We start from the raw sequence: 13162 nt of genomic DNA, 5'->3' as shown, positions 1-13162 counted from the left end.
TTGGATCTGGAGGGGTATTTAAACTCACTCCAGACTCGGATTTCCTGTCAGCTATACTGTTGTTCTGACTGTGTCTGATCCCCTGGTGTGCGTGTATACTGCATTGCTTGATTGCCTCCCGTGTGTGACTTGGTCTGTCCGCTCACTCTGTACTCCGTCACACATTTTGGTACTATTGTCTTCTTCGGTTCTGACCTCCCTGGCTTGGCTATTGTTACTCTGTTACAGTTTATCCCTATCATACAGCACTGCTCATTCTGGCTTTTTGACCTCTGGCTTCCCTTCTGACAATCCCCTGTCTCACCCCATTGGTACCTCGTGATCTGCTGGTTCTGATTTTAGCTTGCTTGACTACTCTCCTGTGTTTATCGCCTCCTCTGCACCCCGGCGTCTGGCTCCACCCCCGACCACTTCCTACTCTGTCATATGGTTCAGGTCCTGGTTGTTACCTGGTTAGTTACCCGGCGCTTTGCTCAGCTCCCTTGCTGCTGTGTGCAGCTCTCCCCACAGCAGTAATACCTGGGAGTTGTGACATTACAGCTGACCGTATAGTCTTTCCCTGGTGGTTAGTATGCTATGGATCTGTTACAGGCTCTCACGATGCAGGTTAATGACCTCTCCCAGCTTATGCAGAAGTTGTCCCTGGAGCAGCAAGCCCTGGTCCACTTGCACCAACAGGTGCAGAGAGATGTGGGAGGTGCTTTACAGGGGTCTGCTCCATTGGGGTTCCGGGAGGGGGGCCCCACTAATGTATCCCTAGCGGACCCCGAGCCACCAGTAAAGTTACCTGACAATTTTTCCGGAGATAAAAAATTGTTTAGGGTCTTCAAGGAGGGATGCAAGCTGTTTTTCGAATTGCGTCTCCGGGCATCTGGAAATGAAAGGCAGAGGTTGGGGATCGTAATGTCTTTATTTATGGGGACCCCACAGGTATGGGCTTTCTCTCTCTCTTCCTCTGCTTCTGAAAGTGTGTCTGTGAATCTGTTCTTTGAGCCTCTGGGGCACATTTATGATGAGCCTGATAGAGTGCATCTGGCAGAGGATATGGTGATGAGTGTGACACAGGGGAGGCACTCCGCTAAATGTTTCTGCTCAGAATTTAGACTTTGGGCAATCAAAGTATCATGGAATGACGCCGCCCTGAGGGGGTTGTTCCGCAAAGGCCTGTCTGACCGTCTAAAGGACGTTCTGGCACTTCATACTCCTCCTGATACACTGTAGGACACCATGACGCAGGTGGTCCGGATGGACCAGAGACTCCGCACTAGAGGAGTGATGCAACAAGAGTCTCCCTTGTACTCCAAATTGTGTGACACTGCACCTGTATCTGAGCACATGGAGATTGGGTCAGTCTCGGTTAAGGAGAAAGCGAGAAGGCACCGTAGAGACAACCTACTATGCTTTTACTGTGGAGCGTCTGGACATTGGAAAAGGAACTGCCCCTCCTGCCCTTCTTCAGTGAAACCGTCAGAGAAATGACTAAGTCTGCGCAACAATCGAGGAGGTTGTCCTGACTCCCAGGTACATTTTTTCTCGCTTGCAAGAATTGTGCAAGTATAATACACCCCCATAATGGTATAATGAACCCCCAGAACAGTTTAATGCATCCCCATAGCATTATAATGCACCACCATTGCCGTATAATGCAGCCCCATTGCCATATAATGCACTCCCCATAGCATTATAATGCACACCCATAGTGTATAATGCAGCCCCATAGCATTATAATGCACCCCATTGCAATATAATGCACCCTATAGTACTAAAATGCACCCCCATAGCAGTATAATGCACCCCCATAGTATAATGCACCCCCATAGTATAATACAGCCCCATAGGAGTATAATGCACCCCATAGTATAATGAAGCCCCATAGTATAATGCAGCCCCATAGGAGTATAATGCACTCCCATAGTATAATGCATCTCCATAGTATAATGCACTCCCATAGTATAATTCATCACCATAGTATAATGCACCCCTATAGGAGAATAATCCACCCCATAGTATAATACAGCCCCATAGGAGTATAATGCACCCCATAGTATAATGCAGCCCCTTTCCCTCCCCCCATCCCCATAGTAGTATAATGCACCCCATACCAGTTTAATATGCCCAATACCACGGCTTTAAAAAAAAAAAGAAGTTTTTCCTTACCTGGCCGAGCTCCAGCGGTGTCCTCCTCTCCGATTCAGATGAGGGTCGCAGCGTCGTTCCGGAATATGACAGTGATGTCATATGTCGGCAACATGCGCACTGATGTCAGCTGCCGGCCTGTGAATGACTGGCGACTGTTAACTGTTGCCGTGCGGGAGGAATCTCCTGCATGGCAACAGATTTTAACTGATCGTGCATCAGAGGATGCACGATCAGTCACTGAAGCCGGAAGCAGCAGGATTCTGCCGCTGGAGCCCTGTGAGCAGAACAGAGGGGGCCCCCTGCGGTCCCACTCTGCTCATTGGGCCCCATACGGCAGTAAGGGCAGTAATGCCCTGATGGCGGCCCTGATGGTACCTCATGGTTAGCAACGTTGCTTTCCATTGCTGGGTCATTCCTGTTTGGTCAGCAGTCTTGAAAGAGTACTCCAGAATATCAAGACAGTTGTTTCTAAAAATTGTGAGTAGTAACTGGGAATTTTTTTTGCTTTTGGTGTATGGACTATATTTTTGACCTTTTCCCATGTACTCCTTTCAGAACATTTACTGATTAAGATTATTTATTTAATATATAATTTTTGATTCTAGATTACTTCTGGCTCTATCTCATTGATAATCTAATATACGTGCTAAAAAGATCTATCTGAACTATGGAACAAGTCAGTCGCAAATTAATACAGATTTTTGGTGCACCCAGCTGTATGGAGTTAAAAGAGATTATGACTATATTTGAACAAGTCTCTGTGCAAGAACTCCGAACATGGTGGGACCAAAACATCTTATCTACTTATGTTGAGAAACAGATGATCCCTCGAGGCTTGAGAATAAAAAAAATTCCCACATATATCTTTTCGGAAAATTTTCTGATGGAGTAGAATAATACACTCCCTAAATGCTCGCTGGATCTTATGAATTTAATTGTAAATGAAGAAGAGAAAAACTGAAAAGCATTAAAAAAGTAATTGATTATCGAATATCTCTGAAGAGATGTCCTCTTCTCCTGAATATAAAGATCTATAATCCAAAGCAGAAAATAGCATCAATAATATGGAGGATATTATTGCGGAAAATAAAAAACAAAAGTTCCAAAGAGACAGTTCAGACTATAAATTTGATCACTTGTATCTATGGAAACGCAATAAGTCACACAATGGTCCCAAACTGACTGAAAAAAGTGCAACCTGGCTATTAAAGACACAATAACAGCAGGCATGTTAGTTTTTCTTCTTCTGAGATAGATTCATCGTATTCCCAAAATAATATCTGGAGAAAACACTTTTTTGGAAAAATTTCCTAATCGCTCAAACACGTCAAAAATGCACAAGAAGAGGAAGGAAAAAAAACAACAATGTGAATCAAGTCTACAGAAGATCTAGCCAAAAGAGGAGATATTAGTATTTACCCCTTTCTTTTCAGAAAATGTGATTAATTATACTTACTCATACCATTCTGACTCATCAAAAGATTGATGTGTTATCAAGGGGACTTAATTTTGTACCAAAGCAAGATTTTGATATCTTTCAAACGTTATTAAATCTCAACATATTCGCTCGAGCTCTGACTGTTCAGACACATTTTCATGGCATTAATCCACCTATGATTCCTGTAGATATGATTAATGATTACACTTTCTCTATACAAGAGAACATGTATGATGGTTTGTTATTTAAGGATCAATATGTTATATCAATATTGGATGATCTGTCTAGAGATAGTAACAAGGAAGAGGTAATTGATGTATCACATAATAATGTAAAAATCCCTGGTTGAGCAGGATTTGAGAAGACTCTCTCTGGATGTTGCTGCATCGACGACATGATATGATAATTTAACTGAAATAGAAAAATCTGCCTTAAAAGAACTGGCCCTAAATTCTGGTTGACAATCAAAAAGTCAAAAAGAGTGGATGTGTCGTGATTAGAGATGAGCGACTTTGCCTTTTTTAGGGTCGAGTCGGGTTTCATGAAACCCGACTTTCGCAAAAGTCGGGTCGAACGAAATCGGCCGACTATAGCGAAAAGTCGGAGGCCGTCTGAGACACGAAACCCAATGCCAGAGGTGTATCTAGGCTTTCTGGCACCCGGGGCAAGGATTCGGTTCGGCGCCCCCCCCCCCCGCCCAAGTACATATGCGACTTGCACACTTAGCCATGTACCTGCGAGCTGCTCTTCCTAATGCTCTCAATGTTCAGTAAAAAACTGAAAGCAGGAAGAGAAGCTCGTTGTCACAGGACCATACCTATGAAAATCGCATATGAGTGAAGTGTCCATGTGATGACTACTGCAACCTGCAGAGCTGAATCCTGACATTGCAGCTTCTGAATTCTCACAACGAATGCACTGCACACTTTTAGGATTCTCCCTTGCCGATGTACAGTCATGTCAGCACAAGCATGTGATTTATATACTTCTGGCCACATTCCGACTAGACGTGCCCGGCCTCGCTCTGTTCATTCTCATTGAGTGAGGCCACACATGTCTAGTGAGCATGTGACCACATGTATGTAAATTACCGGCACGAGAGAATCCTAACAGCGTTCAGTGAGCACTGTGAGTATTCAGAAGTCTGCAGACACATAGAATGACTGCAGACTCAGCACAGACCTGGACAAACCCTTTAATGTTCCTAACAAATAAAAACATGAGAATAAGTCAGTAGCACAAATAACATTTACATCCAGGTACCTTATAGATGACGTCGTCTCTGCAGTCAGTCACCTTTTCTTCTAGACCCCATGATGAGTTTTCTCATCCACATCTCGTCTCTGTAGACGTCCATCTTCTCCGGTCTTCTGCAGCAAATCTCCACACGATGCCCTTAAAGATAGAAGTGTCATTATAATGCCCCTAAATAAAAATATCTGCAATATACTGTCGCCTCACACTATTCCCCTCTAGCATTCCACCTGTTCACCATACTGTCTCCTCATATATTTACCCCCTCACTCTCTATACTGTCTGCTCACACATATCCCCGACTCCCCATACTGTGTCCACTTACATTAACCCATTCGCTCCCCATACTGTCTGCACCAATCTCCCATACTGTTTCCTCATACATACTCTTTATTTTGTGTCCTCAAATCTCCCCACACATTAAATCCCCCATCCCCAATCCCCCACACACATTAAGTACCCCCCATCCCCACTCCAAATCCCCCCCACACATTAAATAACCCCCATCCCCACTCCAAATCCCCCCACACATTAACCCAATCCCCACTTATTAACCCCCATCAGCACTCCAAATCCCCCCACCCCCACTCCAAATACCCCCACACATTAACCCCAACCCCACTCATTAATGCCCCCACACATTAACCCCATCCCCATTCATTAACCCCCGCACACATTAACCCAATCCCCACTCATTAACCCCATCACCACTCCAAATCCCCCCACACATTAAATAACCATCTCCACTCCAAATACCCCCACACATTAACCCCCATCCATTAACCCCCACACACATTAACCCCCATCCCCACTCATTAACGCCCCCACATTAACCCCCATCCCCATTCATTAACCCCCACACACATTAACCCAATCCCCACTCATTAACCCCCATCACATTAAATAACCCCCATCTCCACTCCAAATCCCCCCACACATTAACCCCATGGCATCCCCACTCATTAACCCCCATCCCCACTCTAAATACCCCCACACATTAACCGCCATCCCCTCTACAAATCCCCCCCATCTCCACTCATTAATTCCCCCTCATCTCCCATCTTCGGTGGTTCTTCAGCTCCACAGAGGAGCACACTTACCACCAGCGTTTGCTTTGGGCGCCGGGGAGTGACGTCAGCAGCGTGATCACATGACATGTCACGCTGCTGACGTCGCTCTGGCCCGGCGGTCAGAGCTTCATTTGTACTGGCGTCTATACAGACGCCAGTACAATTGTTCCCTGGGAGCCGGTACACGCATCTTCTCAGCGCCAGCTGTCAGCTTGACAGCTGACACAGAGAACCGCCGACTCCCAGGCCGGGGGGGCGGCAGAACGCAGCCACCAGGGAGGACACTGCGGACCGCTGCATTAGGCGGCCCGACTGCGCCCCCCTGCTGGCTGCGCCCGGGGCAACTGCCCCAGCTGCCCCCCCCTAGATACGCCCCTGCCCAATGCAAGTCAATGGGGAAGCAAAGTCAGCAGGGAGTGGAGGACAGTGAACACACCTACAGTGCCCATTTCAATGCCAAAAACATCAATTCTTATTACTGAAGCTTGTCAACCTTAATTTACTTCATAATAATAGTTACACATTGAAAACTGGGGGTTATTTGGCTAAAGTTGTGGGGGGGTAGGGCTGGCTACAGGTTTTTGTGTGCCCTGGGCCAAAGAGTGTCAGTGCGCCCCTTTAACACATACCACAACTCATGATGCTCCGATATGGCACAAAAATATAGGTATAGTACAATGACAAATACTTCACTGTTTACATGACAATGATTAATGATTACACTTTCTCTATACAAGAGAACATGTATGATGGTTTGTTATTTAAGGATCAATATGTTATATCAATATTGGATGATCTGTCTAGAGATAGTAACAAGGAAGAGGTAATTGATGTATCACATAATAATGTAAAAATCCCTGGTTGAGCAGGATTTGAGAAGACTCTCTCTGGATGTTGCTGCATCGACGACATGATATGATAATTTAACTGAAGTAGAAAAATCTGCCTTAAAAGAACTGGCCCTAAATTCTGGTTTGACAATCAAAAAGTCAAAAAGAGTGGATGTGTCGTGATTAGAGATGAGCGACTTTGCCTTTTTTAGGGTCGAGTCGGGTTTCATGAAACCCGACTTTCGCAAAAGTCGGGTCGAACGAAAACGGCCAACTATAGCGAAAAGTCGGAGGCCGACTGAGACACGAAACCCAATGCCAGAGGTGTATCTAGGCTTTCTGGCACCCGGGGCAAGAATTCGGTTCGGCGCCCCCCCCCCCCGCCCAAGTACTTATGCGACTTGCACACTTAGCCATGTACCTGCGAGCTGCTCTTCCTAATGCTCTCAATTTTCAGTAAAAAACTGAAAGCAGGAAGAGAAGCTCGTTGTCACAGGACCATACCTATGAAAATCGCATATGAGTGAAGTGTCCGTGTGATGACTACTGCAACCTGCAGAGCTGAATCCTGACATTGCAGCTTCTGAATTCTCACAACGAATGCACTGCACACTTTTAGGATTCTCCCTTGCCGATGTACAGTCATGTCAGCACAAGCATGTGATTTATATACTTCTGGCCACATTCCGACTAGACGTGCCCGGCCTCGCTCTGTTCATTTTCATTGAGTGAGGCCACACATGTCTAGTGAGCATGTGACCACATGTATGTAAATTACCGGCACGAGAGAATCCTAACAGCGTTCAGTGAGCACTGTGAGAATTCAGAAGTCTGCAGACACATAGAATGACTGCAGACTCAGCACAGACCTGGACAAACCCTTTAATGTTCCTAACAAATAAAAACATGAGAATAAGTCAGTAGCACAAATAACATTTACATCCAGGTACCTTATAGATGACGTCGTCTCTGCAGTCAGTCACCTTTTCTTCTAGACCCCATGATGAGTTTTCTCATCCACATCTCGTCTCTGTAGACGTCCATCTTCTCCGGTCTTCTGCAGCAAATCTCCACACGATGCCCTTAAAGATAGAAGTGTCATTAAAATGCCCCTAAATAAAAATATCTGCAATATACTGTCGCCTCACACTATTCCCCTCTAGCATCCCACCTGTTCACCATACTGTCTCCTCATATATTTACCCCCTCACTCTCTATACTGTCTGCTCACACATATCCCCGACTCCCCATACTGTGTCCACTTACATTAACCCATTCGCTCCCCATACTGTCTGCACCAATCCCCCATACTGTTTCCTCATACATACTCTTTATTTTGTGTCCTCAAATCTCCCCACACATTAAATCCCCCCATCCCCAATCCCCCACACACATTAAGTACCCCCCATCCCCACTCCAAATCCCCCCACACATTAAATAACCCCCCATCCCCACTCCAAATCCCCCCACACATTAACCCAATCCCCACTCATTAACCCCCATCAGCACTCCAAATCCCCCCACCCCCACTCCAAATACCCCCACACATTAACCCCAACCCCACTCATTAACGCCCCCACACATTAACCCCATCCCCATTCATTAACCCCCGCACACATTAACCCAATCCCCACTCATTAACCCCATCACCACTCCAAATCCCCCACACATTAAATAACCATCTCCACTCCAAATACCCCCACACATTATCCCCCATCCATTAACCCCCACACACATTAACCCCCATCCCCACTCATTAACCCCCATCCCCACATTAACCCCCATCCCCACTCATTAACGCCCCCACACATTAACCCCCATCCCCATTCATTAACCCCCACACACATTAACCCAATCCCCACTCATTAACCCCCATCACATTAAATAACCCCCATCTCCACTCCAAATCCCCCCACACATTAACCCCATGGCATCCCCACTCATTAACCCCCACACACATTAACCCCCATCCCCACTCTAAATACCCCCACACATTAACCGCCATCCCCTCTACAAATCCCCCCATCTCCACTCATTAACTCCCCCTCATCTCCCATCTTCGGTGGTTCTTCAGCTCCACAGAGGAGCACACTTACCACCAGCGTTTGCTTTGGGCGCCGGGGAGTGATGTCAGCAGCGTGATCACATGACATGTCACGCTGCTGAAGTCGCTCTGGCCCGGCGGTCAGAGCTTCATTTGTACTGGCGTCTATACAGACGCCAGTACAATTGTTCCCTGGGGCCGGCAGAACGCAGCCACCAGGGAGGACACTGCGGACCACTGCATTAGGCGGCCCGACTGCGCCCCCCTGCTGGCTGCGCCCGGGGCAACAGCCCCGGCTGCCGCCCCCTAGATACGCCCCTGCCCAATGCAAGTCAATGGGGAAGCAAAGTCAGCAGGGAGTGGAGGACAGTGAACACACCTACAGTGCCCATTTCAATGCCAAAAACATCAATTCTTATTACTGAAGCTTGTCAACCTTAATTTACTTCATAATAATAGTTACGCATTGAAAACTGGGGGTTATTTGGCTAAAGTTGTTGGGGGGTAGGGCTGGCTACAGGTTTTTGTGTGCCCTGGGCCAAAGAGTGTCAGTGCGCCCCTTTAACACATACCACAACTCAAGATGCTCCGATATGGCACAGAAATATAGGTATAGTACAATGACAAATACTTCACTGTTTACATGACATGACTGATCTATTTTAAATTGTACAATAGCTCAAAAAAAGGACAGTATATTACTTCATACAGTATTATGGCCACAACATTGTGCGCCATACAGAATAATGAGCCCCATATATTTCTCCCTATAGAATAATTGGTTACATATAATGTTCCATACAGTATATGATGAGCTCCACATAATGCTACAGTATATGATGGTCCCCATGGACGATGCTCCAGTGTGCTATGGGCCCAAATAATGCTCCATATATAATGGGCCCCATTTTTAATGCTCCAGTGTATAATGTTCCCCATAGATGCTGCTCCAGTGTCTGATCTGCCCCATTTAGAATGCTCCAGTATATGATGGGCCCCATTTATGATGCTCCAGTGTCTTATGGACCCAAATAATGCTCCATATATAATGGGCTCCATTTCTAATGCTCCATTGTATAATGGGTCCTGTAAATGCTGCTCCAGTGTCTAATGTCCCCATTTGGAATGCTCCAGTATATGATGGGCCTCATGGATGATGCTCCAGTGTATGATGGGCCCTTATAATGCTCAATATATAATGGGCTCCATTTCTAATGCTCCAGTGTATAATGGGCCCCGTAAATGCTGCTCCAGTGTCTGATGTCCCCCATCTGGAATGCTCCAGTATATGATGGACCTCATGGATGATGCTCCAGTGTATGATGGACCCTAATAATGCTCAATATATAATGGGCTCCATTTCTAATGCTCCAGTGTATAATGGGTCCCGTAAATGCTGCTCCAGTGTCTGATGTCCGCCATCTGGAAAGCTCCAGTATATGATGGGCCTCATGGATGATACTCCAGTGTATGATGGGCCCAAATAACGCTCCATATATAATGGGCTCCAATTCTAATGATCCAGTGTATAATGAGCCCCGTAAATGCTGCTCCAGTGTCTGATGTCCCCCATTTGGAATGCTCCAGTATATGATGGGCCCCATTTTTAATTAACCCAGGCATGGTATGTGAAAAGAGTTCCTTGGAGTAATCTGAAATGTGTGCTGCCGCATCCTTCACTTTTGGTGTGGGTGAAGGACACAAGGAAAGGGGTTGCTCCTGACCAGTAGCCTGCACTGATGACTCAGTGCTTGCATTTTTTTAAACTTCAGAAGAGGAGGCGATAGAGCTGGAGGCTGTTTCAGCCAAAAACAGTTCCTGATGCTCCGGCTTTAAAAGCAGTCTACCTACTCCCAGAAAAGGGAGCCTTACAGGCCTTCCAGAGCTACACCATGACGCAGGCTTAACACCTCCTGCCTTAGCTGCTATTGTGTTTTGGCACTACCAGCAGTACAAGGTGGCCCCCCACGCCCACGTCCACGTCCTCTTCCACCATACTTCCTCATGTTTTGGAAAATGGACCCAAAATACCAGCAGATATATGGTACTGTATCAGAAGCATTCAGCTCTATACAGTCTAGGGATAACAGTAAATCTCTGTATATATTTCATGAGTCATACACAGATGCTCACAGGCTCAGTATGGAGTACAAAATAAAATTAAAAAAAGGGTACAGTATCACCAGATACAAGGTATATATAGTATAGTGTAAACATTAGGAATCGCCATATATATTTCAGGAGGCAGACACAAATGCTCTCAGGCCCAGTATGGATTACAGAAGAATATGAAAAGCTGTAAATGGGTAATGTAACACAAGCGTACAGTTGTATACAGTGTTGGGGTAATCTTAAATCTCCAAATATATTTCTGGAGTAACAGACAGGCGTTCACAGGCTCATTATGGATTACACCAGAATCAAAATAGAAAAAAAGTTACTGTATCAGAAGCGTACAGCTGTATACAGTGTTGGCCAAATTTGAAATCTCGGTATATATTTCCGGAGTCACCCTCAGACGCTCACTCAGTCTGGGTTTAACCGTAATAAAAAATGTTGTAAAAAAGGTCCTGGATAACAAGATAGCAAGCATATATATTATAGGGTACAATTTAAATCTCCATATACATAGTCCCGTAGTCACTCTAAGACGCTTACTCAGTATGGATTTGACCGTAATACTAAATGTCGAACAAAGGTACTGTATAACAAGATGCAAGCTGTATCGAGTATAGGGTAAAAATTGGTATCTCCGATTCACCGTATATATAGAAGGCGTAAACCACACACATTCACTCCCAATGAATGATACCGTAATAAAAAATTTTGAACAAAGGTACTGTATCAGCACATACCAGGTGTATTCAGTCTAGGGGTAATTGTAAATTTCCATCTATACTTCCGGAGTCAGACACAGACACTCACAGGCTCACTATGTATTACACCAGAATTTAAAAAGTAGAAAAAGGGAAAGGTATTCGAAGCGTACAACAGTATACAGTGTTGCGGTACTTTTAAATCTTCATTTATATTTCAATCTCAGTAAGCCAATCCAGACTCTCCGCTACTGGAAACTACATGGATACAAGTACAGATGGAAAGTTGTGTGTTAGCAGAAATTTGGGAATTACTCATCGCGGGAAAACCTCCCGGTAGATGTTGCAGAGGCGATGCAGACCCTCAATTACTGTGTCTGTGGAGACAGCGAAAATGGTTCTTTGTGAAGAAAGGATTGCTTTATCGCAGAAGCGTGGATCACATCACCGTTACTCATCTTCATCAAATTGTGCTCACAGGGAGAGATGTAGACATGGTCCTCACTGCCTATCATGATGTGACTGGTCATTTTGGAGTGCAAAAGACAGAAGCCACAGGCTGTAGGTGATTCTATTGGATTGGCATGAGAGGAGACATTGAAAAATGCTGGCAGGAATGTCACACGTCTGTGCCTATCACAACTGTGAAAGGTGATCATAAAGCACCACTGCATCCACTTGTAAGTTGACGTCCATTACAAATGGTAGCCATTGATCATCTGAAGGTAGAGGCCAGCAGGACAGGCCATAGCTACATCTTAGCCATCAACGATCAATACACCAAATTTCTAGTGGCCGTTCCTGTGTAGGATTTAACTGCCCAGACTACACAGCGGTGGAGCTGGGAGAGGTAAGTATTGCAACTTGCAAGTGCTGTGGCCATGACCAAGCAGGGGGGGCACACTCGTGGTCGACGGTACTGGCACAGGGCCTCTCATAGTACGCTGGTGTGTCTGACGGTGAGTGGGCCCCTCCACCGTCGGAGACACTGTATTGTACTATGAGGGGCCCTGTGCCAGTGCCGTCAGCCATCAGTGGGCCCATCCACCTGTTCAGAGCAACGGCACTCGCACAGGTGCGCCAGTTGCTGACCCCAGCCCTTGGGGGTGCAGCCCAGTTAGGGAGGTTTAAAAAATGGCATATGTTGATGTGTAGGCTGGACATTCAACTGCTGCAAATGGCAGAATTGAGCAAGTCCGAGGAAGAGGAGGACAAAAGCGAGGCAGTTTTCTGGCAACCTATGTGTCATCAGGGGAAGGTGGGACAAAATCCTTTGAAACCCATGCATGGTTCATTTTAATGAAGGTTAGATCATCAACATTTTGGGTCGACTGATGGGTCCTTTTTCTGTCAGAATTGATCCAGCAGCACTGAAGACTCTTTCAGATAACACACTAGCAGCAGCGCAAGCGAGCTCCTGTAAGGCATAGTGTGCCAATTCAGGCCAGGTGTCCAGTTTAGAGGCCCAATAGCCAAAGGGGAATGACCTGTGAGGGAGAACATCGATATGGGAGAAGTAGTTTGAAACCATAGTTGACAACTGCTGTCTCCTGTCACTTTTATTCGATGCA

This window comes from Dendrobates tinctorius, unplaced genomic scaffold, assembly GCF_039654945.1.
Source record: "Dendrobates tinctorius isolate UK_male_01 unplaced genomic scaffold, ASM3965494v1 ptg000010l, whole genome shotgun sequence".
Classification (NCBI taxonomy): domain Eukaryota; kingdom Metazoa; phylum Chordata; class Amphibia; order Anura; family Dendrobatidae; genus Dendrobates; species Dendrobates tinctorius.
This window is presented reverse-complemented; position numbering follows the sequence as displayed.